At 40.7% G+C, this 17,384-nt stretch overlaps 1 protein-coding gene and 1 non-coding gene across 2 annotated transcripts in view; both read right to left on the bottom strand.

Moving 5' to 3' along the window:
- The window catches only part of LOC102513674 (regulator of G protein signaling 5), a 38,023-nt gene that overhangs the window by 19,073 nt on the left and 1,566 nt on the right, over positions 1-17,384 (bottom strand).
- The window catches only part of LOC102513435, a 55,220-nt gene continuing 47,119 nt past the window's right edge, over positions 9,284-17,384 (bottom strand). Inside the window, exon 9 of the transcript XR_004317354.1 lies at positions 9,284-10,481. This is a non-coding gene — a transcript (T-cell activation inhibitor, mitochondrial). The remainder of the gene's footprint in view (positions 10,482-17,384) is intronic.

Raw genomic sequence — 17,384 nt, 5'->3', positions numbered from 1 at the left:
GAGCAAGTTGGACATGAAGAAGCCATTTGAATGAAGGGCTTGAGCATTTTTAAACTTCATTTATTCATTACTACTTTCCTCCTTGGTCACATTTACTGTGTCACTAGTACACAGTAAACACACCACACACTCACAGGGTTTGGTCCTTGCCTGCAAGGTGCTTATACCCTCAAACTTGCAAACAATCACAAGCAGCTATTCAAGAAGACGATGCCCAGAGAGCAACAGAGCACTGATGGAGGACCCCGGTGTCCAAAAGGGTGAGTCAGGGGGCTTCTCAGAAGAGGCAAGGGTGGAACAGCTTTTAGCCAAATGGACAGGAAAAGGATGGGATTTCTAAGTAGAAAGAGAAGAACGTGCATATTGCTTGAAGGGACATGGAAGTGGTTCTGTGCAGCCTGAGCGTAAAGTGTGATTAAGGGGTGCAGAAAGCCGTGTTGCATGAAGCCTGCTCACTCTGCCTCCCTTCCTGAGGGAGGGACGGATGATGGAGGAACCTCTGAGCTGTACACAGCCTTCAGCAAAATTGGTATGAAAACAAAAATGAGGTGAAACTATTGAAAGATGCCTTCAAAGACTCTCTATGTGAAGAGGTGGCATTCTAGCTGACAAACTCAACCTGTTCCCCATTTTTCTTTTGCTAACTTTTATAGGATGCATTTTCCCATAAAAATGGTGTCTCTAAATTCTGATTAAATTCTCAAAAAGACATCCCACAAAAGCCTTTTCAAACCAGAATAAATCAGAACCCTAGTATGATTTTATCTGTGTCACTATTTAAGTTGTTTTTCTGTGAGATAACCTAGAAATCAGCTACTATTTATAACATTGCCTATAGAACATCGCATTCCACTTCCTCAGGGTAAAGCAGCATACCAGAAGTTCACGTTACTCTTCTCCTCATGCTTGCCCTGGGGATGGAAGGGAGAAAGGAAATGTGGTGCTTTGGAAAATACTTCTTTCTATGGTTTAGCATAGGTTCAAATTATAGGACATTAAAATGTTACGGTACATAAGTCAGGAAGTCCGTTTGGTTAAATTAGGAGTTTGAGAGAACACAGAGAATGAATAAGATTACTGCCTCCCTTCTTATAAGATAGTAAAAGTCTAAAAGCTGAAGAGTTGACTGATGCTGAAGCTCCAACCACTTGAAACATTTTACTCATTTTGTAGGAATAATCAGTGTTACTACATTTGTTTTTCTCTTTAAGAGTTACTGGAATGTTGTTTCATTCCCCGTCTCTGCTTCCTCTGCATCATAGCAACACATGCAATTGTGGGAATGAAAACAAACAAATGGAAAACCAAATAAAACAAAAGCTCAAACCTACCATTTTATTTTTCCCGTTAAAAAGTAAATTTGAATGTATCTGACATTCATTTATGTCAAAAACAGTCCCATCCAGAGAGTAAAACTTCCTAATGTGTTTATGATTTCAGCTCAGTCCTTGGCTCTATTTGACCCCCCACCAGGCAGTTTTCCTGGTAACATACATTAATGCTTGTTAACAAGAAGTGATCCTTATCTCTTTTCAGCTCACCCCCAACCTGGTCATCCTCTGGTTTTACAAAGAAAAACTTGTTTTGAAATAAAATCATTGGAAATGCCTTGGTGAAATTTTAATTAAGGGTTCAGAGGAAGATAATCCTTCCACTGGATGACTCACATTAGTGATTTCAAACTGAAAAGAGTTTGAATAATTATAGGGCTGTACAATTTTAAATCTATGCCCTATGTGGTCATGCTTTCAAACAGCTCAGGGCCATCTCGGTCCTTGTGGCTAATGGGTGAATTGAGTGAAAGTTATTACCTTAAGACGAACAAGTGTGGAAAACAGTAGAAGCAATCACTAAAACAAAAACAGAGCAGAATTTTTTAAAATACTATTATATTCAAGTAAAATTTATCCATAACCAACTACAGATAAAGTCCTGTGCTAGGTGTTTCAAGATGTCCCTTGCCTTGGAGACATGTGGAACAAGTGAATATAGGACACATACATGTAAACTATGTGCTAGACATTTTTCTAGTCTCTGATATAAGTGGACAAGATATATTAATGAAGGAACACAGACCTTAACCTCAAGGAGCTCAAATGTGATCGCATGAAGACAGGATATGGGACAAGAGCCAAGACATGGAAGCAACCTAAGTGTCCATTGACAGAGGACTGGATAAAGAAGGTGTGGTGTATTTATACAGTGAAATACTACTCAGCCATAAAAAAAGAATAAAATAATGCCATTTGCAGCAACCTGGATGGGCCTAGAGATCATCATTGTAAGTGAAGTAAGCCAGAAAGAGAAAGAAAAATGCCATATGATATCACTCATATGTGGAATCTAAAAAAAGAGAAAAAGAGGACACTATGAACTCATCTACAAAACAGAAACAGACTCATGGACATAGTGAACAATCTTACGGCTACCGAGGGAAAGAGGGTGGGGAAGGGATATATTTGGAAGTTTGAGATTTGCAAATGTTAGCCACTGTATGTAAAAATGGATAAAATAAACAAGTTTCTTCTGTATAGCACAGGAAACTATGTTCAATATCTTGTAATAACCTTTAATGAAAAACAATATGAAAACGAGTATATGTATGTGTATGCATGACTGGGACATTGTGCTGAACACCAGAAATTGACACATTGTAACTGACTATACTTCAAAAAAAAAAAAAAAAAAAAAAAAAAAAAGGAAAGACAGGCTATGGGAGACATATGCTCTAACAACTGCCCCTGGTGTATTCACAGAGCCCTCTGTGTTTTCCCTTTGTGGCCTTTATCAATTTGCATTATATCTCTGTGTATTATCTACCTTTCCCATTAGAATGTTGGGTCCCCAATACTTGTTTTGTTCACAATTCCAGTCTCAGCACTTAGCTCAGGGCCTGGCACTTAATAGGCATTCAATAAAGATTTACTATATAAGTTGATGAATCAATAAATGAATGAATGAATTGAATTGCTAGGTTATAGTAAAACCACATTTCAGAGTGAGTGGGTGAGATATTGGGGTGTAGCACAAAATAAGCCATTGAGGACTAGGATGTCTCTGATGCAGCTGACTGGGGAGAAGGGAAGCCACTGAATGACTACAAGGAGTCCAACTGAATTCTCTGTCTGTTAGAGAGGTTGGAAACAGACAAGAGGGAGCTCAAACTGAGTATGCTCATTCTTCCTCACTGCAGATAGGACATGTTCTGATGAGAAGAGGCAGGGAGGGTAATTACAACCACTAACAGTCTGATCGGAATCCATCATGAGACCAAGATTTATCAGGACTCAGTTAAAAGAAACAGAAGCAGCCCTGAGGCGAAGGCCAGTCCTGTGCACAGTTGGACACATGTCAGGGACAGTCAAGAAGAAATACAAGATTGAGAAATGTTGGGAAGTAAAGGACAGGGGTTTTACAACACATTTCCAAAAGAGATGTTCCAGCCTGTCCCATGTCAAGGACAATCCAACTTAAATTCAATCCAACTTAAATCTGTGTTGCAGATGCCCCCTGCTGGCTGTGGGAAGGAGTGAGCATCAGGCTGCTGTCTTCTGAAGAAAGATCACAAAGCTTCTTTCCACAGGAGTGAAAAGGACATGCCCTCTCTTGGCTCCTAAAAATGTAATAAATACTCATTAAAGATAAATAAACATTTATAAAACACTTAGCTGTGAGACCCGGCAGCTGGAGTGTACAGGCAGCTGTATCTGAACAGCAAAGGAAGAAAAGAGTGCCTCTGAATTCTTGCCTGTGGCTGAGATCGGACTCACATGGACAGAACCGCAGCAGAGGCTGAGGAAGGAAGGGAGCCCAGAGGGTGTGTGTTCAATGCACTGGACCTATCGAGGGCAGTTTGTTTGGTTGAAGCCTGGAAAAGCCTTCTTGTTGGCTGCTCATTTAAAGCTTGAGTTCAGTGGAGTCTGTTACTGATACATGGATGATGAGAGACTGGGGTTTATAATTGATCTTGAAAACCTTTAGTGGAATATAAGAAAATATCAGTGGAAAAATCAGGTCAATTCTAGAACTGAAATTCTCACCTCTCCAGGATCCTCCAAACATGGCTCCTTAAAATCAAAATTCACTCTCAAGTGTGGGGAGAGAATGTAACCATTTGGCATCTACCATTTCCCTAACTTAACCTACTTCTATGTGAACTAAAGAAAATCCACTCATTGCTTATGTCTTAGCAGAACGAAAGAGTAGTTCGCTCATGCTGTGTGATACCATGTTAAAGTACGCATTTTTTTTTTACCTGACATAACTTAATATATGATACATTCTGGAAAATGATTCTATGAAATACTCCTCAGTGGTCTAAATGATAGATGAAGAAAATTCTAAAGAATATTTGATATTATTATTTTTATTATTATTATTATTAATGTATTAAACTGTAACTCCAGAAATGACAGCTCTTTCCAAACACAGTTGAGTCATTCCCTGGTGGTGCCTTAAGGCTTTCACTCATGTTAGTCATTAATTAAATAACAAGCCATGTCAGACTGTAAGATGGCCAAACAATGTAGAATTACAATGTCAGTTGTGTCAAACACACGCACAGAAGACGCACTTATTAAATCCTTCCAACCCTTTATCTTCTAACCTCTCCTTTACGTAAGTTCTCCTAATAACAGCTATCTTCATTCTTATGTTCAAGCTCCTACCTCAACTGCCCCGGCTTAACTCCCCATCAGGGCCCCTCACAGGCAAACTGCAGTCAAAGACCAGGGAATCCCGTCTCCAAGATGCCTCAACTTCACAAGATGGCAGCTGAGATAGAAAACACCAGCCTTGGCAGCATCTCCTCTTGCCCACTTATTTATTCAACAAATTAAAAGTATATTTCTTAAACGCTCACCATGTGCCATAGACTATCATAGGTTTTGAAATCCAGTGAAACAAGAAGGCAAATTCCTCTCATGGAGTTTATATTCCAGTTGGGCCAAGACAAACACAAAATAAGGAATCCAAACAATGAAACAAAAAATTCTAGCTGGTTTGTAATCGCTGCAGGGTGACACTGTGGAAGAGTTAGCTTCAGATATTTGCCCTAATACCGGTGGTGGTCAGCAGGCTTTTTAAAAAAGGCCACACTCCAGAGATGGCTGCCCTAGGTGTCCCTGCTGTCTGCACAGAGAGCAACACCAGACACTTTGCCAATTAGCAGAGCGTGTTAGAAATGAGGTTTGACGTGTGGGTTTGTTCATTAAGTAACGGGTTTCCTCCAGTTACAATACTGGAGACACACCCATTCCATAGAAAAGTTATAAAAATGTAATTAGCTCTTGGATGGCTCCTGTGGCTTGATCCCAGGCCTTGATTTGGAGATTTCTTATTGCCTGATACCAACTACAAGGGTATCAGAATCGCACCTCAGAATATTAATGACTGAGTGAAACTTTCTTACAAGTTATAGTCAGAGCACAAAGCATTAGGCCTTTACTGAGATCACAGAACCAGCTGTATTAATATTTTGCACCAGCTTGTCAACAACTATTTGCCTAAATAAATATGGTACAGTTGGCTTTCATTATATGTACAGTGGTCTTGCTTTCATACGCTGGACGTGAAATCGTGGAGCGATTACTAACCATCACCCACCACTATCCATTAATAGCTACAGTTATCTACCAAAAATAACCTAAGAGTTAGGCATGGATTTATTGATTTAGACTAGTTTTCAATAGCCACTTACTATCTGTGGGATCTTATGCAAGTTAGATAATGTCTCTTGGCCTCAGTTCCATCATCTGCAAAATGAGGATAACATTAGTGCCTGCTGTGAAAATTTCTGTGAGGAGTGCGTGAGATGGTGCATGTAAAAGTTAGTGCCTGGCGCATAAATAACGTGTAGTACACAGTGACCATCATCATCGCCACCCTCATCACCATCATCACCGCTACCCAGCTTCTACCACCTACTGTTACAGTTTGCAGCAGTTTCCCTTAACTTCTGGGATATTAACATTTGATGTGTTAAGCTCATTTTCTCTTCATTGGATGAATGCATTCTATGCCTTAAACACTGCTCTCCTGGTGAAATCACAAGATCCTGAAGTGAGAGAATTAGGAAAACTCAGAAGCAATTTCTGGTGACTCAATGCTGGGAAAGAAGGAAAGCTACATGGTAAAAGCCAGGAAGGTACTGGGTTGCAAAGCAGTGATGGAAAAAGAGAGGCCCCGATGTACACAGAGGCACATCTATCTCTGCAGCACTCTGCTCCCAGTCCGTGAAATGCAGGCTGGACGTGGGCAGGTGGATAGAGCCTGGCCCTCCCTGATGCTGCCTCCTCTTCCTCAGTTACCTGGGGGAGAAACACTCTCGCTTCCCACATCCCTGATATTTCCAAGTATGGAAGACCGTGTGAAGTCACAGCGGTTTCATTTTAAGCACACAGTCCCTGAATCTAGATGCAAGGACTCCTTCCATGGGCAAGAGGTTACTCCTCATGGAACATGGGCAGAAAACAGGTGATCTGAGGCAACTCTGTAAAATAATAATAATAATAATAATAATAATAATAATAATAATAATAATAATAATAATAATAGTAATAGTAACAATAACAATAATAATGTATAAAATATTAATTTATTGAGATGTCAATTCATGTTTTCCTCTCCTTACTGTTTTTCTTCTAATTTTCAAGAAGGTCGCTAGGCATTTGTGCTTTCTTAGCTCTGAGGCAGTTAGTTGCGTGGTAAGACCAAAAGCAGGTATTGATTGACGATAGTATCCCATTTCTGACCTTTGTTTTCCAAAACCCTAAACTCACTGCGGAGATATGCTGGCTTGTTCCCAGAGAGAACTGCTTTTGATGAGTGGTAAAGGAAGAGGCAGGGAAAAAAAAAAAAAGGGAGAAGAGAGAATCACTGAGGCAAGAGCAGAGGACTGTGGTTTAAGGTTCTCTAATTAATCAACACCCACTCTCCCCTGCCACACACACCTTTGCAGGACTCCAGGGAGGTGGCAGGACCACAGAGGGAGACAGTTATATGGTACTCATAATGAGACTTTACTCTTAACCCCCGAGCTCCCAGCTTCACCCAAGCCGATACCCAGACCCAAGCAAGGGTTTCTGGAATGACTTCAAGGCACTGTGAAGCTTCAGACTAGAAAGATATAAGAAATGATGTATCTATTTAAAGTTTGTTCAAAAGCCAGCCACCTAGCAGTGTGAAAAAAAACCCCCTTCTCCCCCAAAATTCAGGAAGTGTTCAGGAGAACTTACTAACCCTGTTGTGATGAAACCATGGAAACAGTGAACTCAATGTGGCAAACTTTCCATGGCTGAAGAAAATTCATCAAGAAAAGACAAAACCAGCTGTTTTGGATAACAGCTAAGTCATATGACTCCGAGATCTGTCCCGATGATTTCACAAGATGCTTTCCAGGTCTTGAGCCCATTATTACAGTCACAAGCAACATGCTGGATTGTGTTCAGTCTCTCCCCCTGCACTTGGCAGAGAAAATGTCCAACTCCTAACTGTGGCAAAACCCCTGTCTCAGGTTATATAATTGGAAGAGTTTGCAAAGCAACTAGGGTAGAGGTCAAAAGGCTGTTCCTAGAGAGAAAGTGATGTGGAACACTGAGCTCTCCCCTAGAAAATCTGGTTAATGCCCAAACTAAGCAATTTTTCCTAAAAAGCAATAGACAGTATAGCACAGTGGTTAAGGGCATGGATACTGAAGTCAAACTGAGCATATTCATCTTACTACACGTGTGACTTTTGCCAAGTTTTGAAACCCTGCCTGGCTTCAGTTTTCTCGTCTGTAAAATGGAGATAATGATGGCACTTACCTCAGAAGGTTCTTAGAATGATGAAATGGGCTATTCCATGGGAAGCACTTACATTAATGCCTAGCACACTGAGCATCCACTCCACAAATAACAGGGTTGGTGGTGGTGGTGGTGGTGATGATCTCCTGACAGAAAATCCTGGGCCAATGAAGGCAAGTGTCTAGCTGATTTACAGAAAAAAAAAACAATGATAAACTCAACATAGAATATATCAGTAGGAAGGAATCTCAGGGGAGAGACAGTAAACAGAGTAACATTTACCCTTGACTAAACCCTATTTTCAACTCAGTCACTAGTTTGCTGGGTGATCTTGAGGAAGTTGTATGAATGAGACCCAGGTTTGAAATTGGCACACCAGAACCCAGGCACGGGGAGGGTACAGTCTGACCTTGGGCCAGACATTTAACTTATTTGTGCTTCTTCACTGGCAAAATAGTGATGCTGGTAACATCTACCTTGCAGGGTTAGGACAAAAATCAAATTAGATAATGTCAAATACCTAACCAAAGTGGAGTCTGAGGAAAGTACGTTAAGAAGTGGTATGAAGCACAAAGAAGATGAAAAAATTCTGAGAGTTCAAGGGATGAAGCGCTAGCTTCTCCTTGAGGGAGAAAGAAAGCTTTTCAGAAGGGTTGATATTTGGGGGTGGAATTTGGCTGAAATCCTGTGTGGTAGAGGAGCAAAAGGTATTGGTTTGGATCCCAAAGCAGGTGCTGTCTTCCTGTCTTTCTCTCAGTGCCCCAGGGATCCTTCCCAAAGTTTAATATGGAAGTTCCCATCTTCCTAATATGTTTTCAAAAATTCCAAAGAGGCTTTCAAGATCCATGCATAGGTAACAGGGTCATAATCTTAGAAAATCCTCACCAGCATTCTTAGAACATTCCCCCATTTTTCTCCCAACAAGCAATGAATTCTGACCTGTGGCCCTTACATCGAGACTTGGTCTACAGGGATTCACTGAATTGTGTGGCTATTGGGATAGGAGTTACAAAGCTAGAAGTCTGCGCTCAGGGTAGGGACAGGGTCCAAGAACCAAGCAGATGGTCACCTGGCTGCTTGCTGCAAGAATGATGCAAAGCAGCAGTCTTTGAGCTGAGCTCTCTCCTCTAGACTGAAGACACAGCAATCTTAGACAAACGCAAATGTAATTTTACGTATTACGGATGCAAGTCACAGCCAATAGGAGACCATCAGCTATGAAACACAATAAGAGATAAAAAGACCTGAGAACTTGGGGAAGCAAGGCCAGAGAGAGTGCTAGGGACATCCCACAGAAAGAAGAAGGGAAGAACAATGTCGTCTATGGGAAAAGTATCTCGTTAAACTCTTGAGACGTAGCCAGCAACCTGAGAAATTTTCACTTACAATGATAAGAAGGATGGTCTGCAAGGCATAGAAACATGCACAGAAGGAAAGGGGGGGCTGGGTCACATGGCAGAAGTTAACATTTCCCACATCTTCCTTGGTGGTAGGTCCAAGATGTCCATGTCCTAGTTCCTGGGACAGGTGGCTATGTTGTCCTGTGTGGCAAAGAGGATTCTGCAGGTGTGATACAGTTAAGGATCTTTAGCTGAAGAGATTATTCTGGATTATCTGTGGGGGCCCAATATCATCACAGGGATCCTTGTAAGAAAAAGGCAAGAGGGCCAGAGTCTGAAAGCAATGTGCCAGCGGAAGCAGAGTGGGAGATGCTGGAAGGTGCTACGCTGCTGATTTGGAAGATCAAGGATGGGGCCATGAGCTAAGGAATTCAGGAGGCTTCCAGACATTAGGCTTCTTCCCTAGACCCTGCAGGAGGAACCCCAGCAACCCGAGGATCCGTTCTAGACGTCTGCTGTCCAGAGCTGTATGAGAATAAATTTGCATTGTTTTAAGTCACTAGGCTTCCGGCAGTTGTTACAGCGGCAACAAGAAACAAATGCACCCTCTCTTGGCTTCTGTTTTTCAGACTTGGTTCACTATCGAAAATAAACTTAACAGCAGTCGGACTGTTTTCTCATCCCCATTCTACTTTTCTATTTTCAGTGAACAGTTAATCTTAATTCTTTTCACCTTTACGGAATGGCCTGTATTTCAACATTTAGTTTTCTGAATTCCCCACCTGGGCCAGCTATTTTTTTTTTTTTTTTTTCTAATCTTGCTCCTTTTCTCCTAGCCCCAAAACTCAAATCAGACAAGTGTCCTATGGGAGAGCTACCTAGGGTTACTCCCTGGAGCTTTGCATGTGGCAGATAGAGGTTTGTTTTTTTTTTTTTTTTTAAATAAAATTAATTTAGCAACAATAAAACTTTTGGGAAAGTCAAGATAATGGGTTTTGACTTGACATCTTCTAAGAATTCCTAAAGAGGTGGTCTTAGCTCAGAGAAATAAACCCATCACCTACTCCTAAAAAGAGTATCACCTCCGGGCAAACAAATTATGTCAACAGTCCATTTATTCTATCAACCCCCAGGCTCAGAGGAGCTATCTGTGATCCCCTTTCTCTCCTGCTTCCTGTCATCTAGTTGACTCATTTGCTTTCTATCGTCCTTTGCAACGGGCTGTTCCATTTGAGTCCCATCCCCATACCTCCTGTTTACCTCTGCATGGAGAAGAAGACAGTTTTGGAAGCTTTCCAGTTCCTTGTTCTGGCTCCATTCTGAGACTTGGCTGCAAGGTCTCCCAACATGAAGATAACTAAGAAAAATCACACACTTAGAGAAAGCACTCAGTCCCCAGCTAATTAAATGGTTTACTCAACACATATAATGCATAACCCTATTTAGTGTTCATAACAATCCTGAGGGAGGTATAAATGCTACCCCCATCTTGCAGATGAGAAAACTGAGTCACAGAGAATTTACTTAATCTGCCCCAAATTACCCAGTAAATGACAATTTCAAACCTAATGTCACTTCAGCTCCTAGGCTTTTAACTACTATGCAAAATCACCTATTTCATGCTGTTCAGATAATGTAATTGGCAGCTGTGTGCATCTGGTAAGTAGAAACTTTTAACAAATCATTTTCTTAAAGACTACAGTTTGTTTCCTAATCAAAACCTTCTGAAAGATGGTGTCTATGGAAGAAGAAATATTTTAACAGTGAAGATGCACAAAATTCATAAGTTAAAGTTCATCAGATAAAATAAAATGAAGGTGATATGTAAGTCCAGAGACCTTGAATTAGCTTCAGCTCTAACCAGCTGTGTGATCTTGGACAAGCCACCAAGGAGTCTGGACTTGTTTTGTCAGCTGCAAGAGAAGAAATTGTTCCGTGGCTCTGATCCTATTCTCAGTCTATGATTTTAAACTGGTCATATGAGAGAAGAGGAAAAAAAAAATGACATCCCATTTCAAGGGGCAGAAGCTATGAATTTGAGTCACTAGACTTTCATCGTTCATCTGTATGTGATCAAAATTGAGCTGGGCACTCAATTCCACACCGCCACAGTGGTCAATTGTTTATGTGATTCTTGTCTTTTTCATGCTCTTAAGCTGATGTCCCTTTAAAAAAATATGTTCCATAAGCAACTAAAGAAAGTCACATATCCCTTTCCCTCGGTTGCAGTCCAGCCATCTGCACTCACATTTCAGCCTAATTGCAAGCATCAGGGCCTTGTCTGAGCCAGGAAGTGAGACAAGAATAGGTTAAGCTATTCTTAGAAGATCTGGAAGATAAAAGAAGGCAATTTGAAAAAAAAATTTAAGGCTTTTGAACTGTCAAATTAGAATTTTGAAAAAAATCTCAACTTACAGAAAGTTTTTTTTTTTTCCTTCACTGTTGCTAGCTAAAGGAGAAAGTGTAAAATTCAAACCATGAAGGGAGAAAAAAAAATCCACATCGATCTATATTCATCTTTATGAAAGAAAAATTGCTTCCTCCTAGCAGGCTCAGACACTTTCAATCTGTCTGCACGGATCTCTGATTTTAACAAACATTCCGTCTTTTTTCCAAGTCATTAAAAAATATCAAGTGCATGTGTGTGTGCACATGTGCAGATGTATGGGTGTGTGTAAGCACATGTGCAGGTGCATGCACGTGTGTGTTCAAATGACACACATGTTTTGGACTTGGGGGATTCAGAAACAGAGTCCAGGACTCTGGAAGCTTGTCATCCAGAAAACACCAGACCCTCAGAGAGTGGACGGGCTCTTCTGGGAAAGTCTTCAGTGTGACCTGCACTGTTGACCTTGTCCCAAAGTGCACTGGTCATTTGGTCCCATGGTCCTGTTGACCCAGGTATCTCTTGTAAACTATTACTTAAAATAAGTCGCAAAAATACAACAAATAACTTTTTAATGAAACATCTCAATTCTTTCTAAACTTCCTGTATCCCCACAGATAAGTCCTTCATCAAGAAATAGATGGCCTATACACACACACACACACACAAATGTCAAAAAGTAGTAGCTTGACAAAAACAGCTCCGCACACTTCACTACCAGTCATGAACAATACACAGAGCACTCCACATTTTCCACGTATTTTCACTTCATGCTTTGTCTCTTCCTCTGACTCTACTATGATAGTTCCAACATCTTTCTAGAATGTATAGTTTAAGGATCTGAGTGATAGTTTTTTCCTAGATGGCCTAGGTATTGTTTTGAGAAGTGTCTGGGAAAGCAGTTGGGAAAAAAGAAACAAAAATATGTAGAATATAGAATAACGGTCTTAGCCTTGAGACAGGAAGGGGGCAGGGCACAGCCATTCAAGGAATGCTACACAATTAACATCAACCCCCAGGAGGCCTTGAGGCTTAAGATGATGGGAGATTTAACTTCTAGTAGACCTTGAACTTCATTTTACGCCCATTGTAATACATTAACATGGTGAATAACATGCCCACAGGCGCCATGGCAGTCCCAAGGCTAGCCGCAGAAGGTCAGAGTGGGAAATGGCCAGCTTCCTGGGAATCCCAGCCCCTCCCCCCGGCTAGTTAAACTGGTCTTTCCACTTATTTGCATATGAAGCTACCAAAGCCCATAAAAGTGGGCAACACTGCCCCTCCTGGCCTCTCTCCCGCTTCGGAGACGGCCCACACTCTGCCTATGGAGTGTGTACCTGCTTTTACTCTAACCTGAGCACCCAACCCCCTCACCTCATGGCCTTTCTCTTGGCTTTCAATGTATCTCTCTAAATAAATCTACCTTTACTCAACTGTGGCTCGCTCTTGAATTCTTTCCTGCATGAAGCCAAGGACCCACACTTGGCGGGGCACGTCCCAGGGGCTCAACCAAAGGCTGGGACATGGCCCTCCTCACACCCCACATCTGTTTTTCCTGTGTCAGCCTCACTTACTCTTCATAAAGCCAATGTAATTTTTAGGTACCTACAGTCCAAAAGCATTCAAAGACTGTGTAACTGAATCCTTTCAACCCTGAAGTTTTTTTTTTTTTTTTTTTGAAGGAGAAAAAATATCAGGCCAAGCTACTTTATCTTGGCATAGTAACTGAATAGAATGCTTTGCAAAGGAATACCCTGTCTGGACTTTCCAGGAGCTCTGTGGTCCAGGTGATCAAGCCTGAAGTCACGTGTGCATTAGCTGTGTTGGGGATGCATGCGTTATCTGATTAGGCTGATCACACCTGCAGATTTACCAGGAAAGACCCAATTTCTAATGCCTGGTCTAGAGGCAAGTTCTACATCCTCATCCTAGTTGGAAATTGCCATTGCTGTGCATATATGTGTGTGAAATGGATTCATGCAGTCAGAGGCAGTCTTCATGTGACTTCAAGAGTGGTCAGCACTCCAGAATCTACTCAGCTGGCAGATAAAAATTGGTTATGTGAAGTCCTAGAAACCTTGATTCACTCTTATTCTAGCCCCAAGGAAGAAAACTCTTTTCATTGTTAAGTCAAAGGATGGGCAGCATTCAGAAGGGCATGCATGGGCCACTGTGAGAAATATGTGACAAAGTGTGAAGGCGGTCAAGGTCACCACATCCCCAAGGTCAGGCGTGTCTGTGTTCCAGCTTCACCTTTCCTTCCTGCCCTCAAGGAACTTATGCCCCTGAGGTAAGAGAGAACTAAATTAACAAAACAAACAAAAAAGAATAGAAAAAGGCAATAGTTAGAATACAAAAAATAATTCATTACAGGAACTGTGGCAGTAAACTGCATGAGAAATAGCTGAAGCCACACAATTTCATGAGGTGTGCCAATAGCTAAAGGCTATCATTAGAAGCAAAAAGAGACTCACCTCTTTAACAAAGTTTTCCTGATGAAACTATAGAGATGCTGGAGGTTCTCCACCTTTCTTCCTCTCCTAACCCCACTCCCACTCTCCCCCAGTAGGAATCCCTCATTATTTAGCAACATACACTCTATCCCTTTGTAGCCTCATAAAAAAACTCAGCTATTTCCCAGTCCTTTTGGAAGCAGAGAAAGCACCAGGTCAGCCTGGAAGCAGGTCTGTCTCTTACTTGCTATACATTTATTTGCGCATTCTTTTGACAAAACACTAATTAAGTGCCTACAATGTGTCAAGGACAGATTGTCTTAAGTGCCTACTACATGCCAAGTACAGATTGTCTTTTTAGTAATTGAATTATTTAGGCATAAGGGGGAAAATCTTTTTCATGAACAAATCTTTTCAATTTTTAGAGCCAGGAACAGAGGGGCACTGGAACTGGACAAGTTCCAAGGAAACAATATCCAGGACATGCTGCACAGGAGGTTAACTGTGATTGGAAATTCAAAGTTCCCTCCTCGCCTGCTTGCATGGGAGAGAGAATACGGATTGCACGAAGATGTCAGAACATCAGCCAGACTCCCTGGGCCGTCTCATCTCCGTGTCTTTGCACGTGCAGACTTGCCCCTTGGCTTGGTATGCCTGCCTTCTCTCTCCTTTTCCTATTTAGACCCGACCCACTCTTTGGTCCATTCAGGCTTAGCTCATAAACCTTATGTGTCATCCCCTGTGACTTCTTGCAGTCTTCCCTGACTACCGAAAGCTCTGTGAGCCTCCAGCCCAGCTGCCCCCACTTCTGTGCTTCTTAATACTCGGTGCATTTATTCTTCCAAAGGAAATCTCAACACAGAGGGCTACCTTTCTCCCATTTATCTCCCTACCTGAACTGAAATTTCCCTGAAAGGTCTTTTATCCTTATGCCTAAAACAAGCTTGGAGGTTTGAAAGGCAATCCAGAGAAACAATGGAAATTGATTCATCAGTAAAAATTGAAACAAAGTTTTCCTTAGTGACACCGCTCCTCGTTTTGTTCCATAGTTTACTCACTTTCTTAAGATTACAGAGTTTCACTGAAATAGTTGCAGTTATGTCACAAGACTCCTATCAGCAGTAGCAAGCTTCAGATTCACACTTGTTCCAGAAAGCATGATTCCCAAACCCTCCTGGAGGCTCTGCCACTGCCTCTTTAGGCTTCTTCAGTGATTCTGTGTCCATCCTGACTCATTTGTCATTCATTTGAGTTCATTACTGCAGTCTTTAGTTCACTAGGTGCTTATCTTTTCTCTATAATTGGCCTAAGGATGTGCTCATGCCTTTGGGAGAAAGCTGTATTTACTTAATCCTGTGGACTCTGCAGCTTTGACCTGCTCTGTTTGGTGCTTCTGAGTGTTTAACAACCTTGGGGGATGAGTTGATTAGTGGCCCTGGTTATTAGGTGCCTTTCTACCCTAAATTGTCCACACTTAGACTCATATATATTAGAGAAGATGGGGGGAAGTTGAATGTTTAGCAAAATAATCATAAATAACAAAACACCACCTTCCCCATTTATTCTATAGCTCCTGAAACTCCCAGTGTTGCCACACACTTGAGATGGCCCAAAGCCCCTGAGTGAACCGTGGATTAAACACATTCCACCCCCGGCAGCCTTCATAATGTTAAACAGAAATCAGATGTATGTCGGACACGTATAGAAGTAAAGCGTTTGTGACACTTGACCAACAGCTCAGGGAAAAATCTTTGTCAGGAATTGCCTTCATTCCTCCTTTACTCCACTTTTTAGTTCAGTAGAGACTGTAAACTTGGTGTCAGGACTAGTCTATGGACAAAAATAATCATCATCACACTGGTTGCTTTACATAATGGTGACAATTTTTAGGGAATCATAATAATAACATGTTTTATTTCAGAATGCTTCCATCTTCTTCCAAAGAGCTATGTTATTTAGCTTAAAAATTGAACCTGCTCAGAGAAAGTTAAGAGATTCAAAATAAAACAATTTTTTAAGAGAAGCCTAAAATTCAAAGTTGAAAATCATTGGCAAAAAGTAAGATTTTCAATTAATTCAACTCTTTCTCTTTCCATTGACTCTCTAAGATTCCCACCCACAGAGCCTAAGTTTCAATATGCCAGAGGGTGAAAATTGTGGAGTGGTGGCCATTTACTGTTTGGATTATTGGTCTCTTTAAAAATATATAAATATGTGAGGTCAACTTTGAGTTGTAATGAGCAATAATCTTTAAAATCCAAATAAAGAAAGAAAAAAGTTTCTACAAGTACATCAAAGTTGATTCTGGCTTAATGTTTCCTTAAACATTAAGAAAGAACTATTTTCTAAAGCTCCCTTTGCGTGAAGTTAAGTGTTGCTTTCTTGTAAGTCTGTATTAGAATTACAGAGTAGGTTGCTTCTGCCACAGCCATGATTTCAAGACAGGGTTGAATTCTTGATGATTTTTCATTAATTAATTCCCAAACTTTTAGAGAGAAATAAATTAGGAAAATTTTTAAAATTTAGGGAAAATGGCGTCTCTTGCTAGACACTAAAACCAAGTGCATCTCACTTTATTTAAACTATGTTATAATTAGGATGTTAGCGAATACCTAATCCAACTTCTGCTTACCAAATATGAAAATAAAATCTCAGGAAAGTGAAATAACTTGCTCATGAACACAAATTAGATAATGACAAAACTACGTCTGCCCCTTACTCCTTAACTAGTTCGTTTCCCATTATGAGTAGAGCCAAGGAAGGTAGATTCGGAAGGATGCATCCAAGTATCATTTTTCCCTTAGAATAGACAATATTAGGTTCTTTCCATGAGTGTGTGCTAACAGCTCCCCAGCTCCACAATTCCATTTCTCCAAAACACTCATTTCAGCCAGTGTTGTAATTGGAAATATGACTCTACGTGAAACAGTGAAAAATCATGAATAACTCAGTTATTGCAGGATTCTACCATATGTTAGTAAATTAAAGGGTTAAGGCAATAAGCTTGCTCTTTGGCCACTCTATAATATTCCTTGTGAACACCCTGGAGCAGAAGAATTTACTGTGCATTAAAAAATTTGTAAAGTGATTTAATATCAATGTTGGTAGAGAATTAGATATAAAACAGTAATAGCAATCAATGAAAGAAATGTTCCATCCATGTGTCTCAGCAGACATTATGCATGTTTACAAGAACACATAGGACAACATTAGTAACAACGCCAAACTTTCAACAAACATTTATTGATTAACCATGAAATGCCACAGGATCACAAAATGACTGATAGACTGATGTTACAATCATTCTAGACTCAATCGTTCAACAATTAATGAGGTGAGGTTTATTCATTACATGAAAGTACATAATTTCAAACAATAAGGGAGCTAAAGGCATGCATCAAAATTGTTATAAAAATCAATT

The sequence above is a fragment of the Camelus ferus genome, chromosome 35 (genome assembly GCF_009834535.1).
Source record: "Camelus ferus isolate YT-003-E chromosome 35, BCGSAC_Cfer_1.0, whole genome shotgun sequence".
NCBI classification, from domain to species: domain Eukaryota; kingdom Metazoa; phylum Chordata; class Mammalia; order Artiodactyla; family Camelidae; genus Camelus; species Camelus ferus.
The sequence above is the reverse complement of the archived record's forward strand: the minus strand, read 5'-3'. Positions and strand labels throughout refer to the sequence as shown.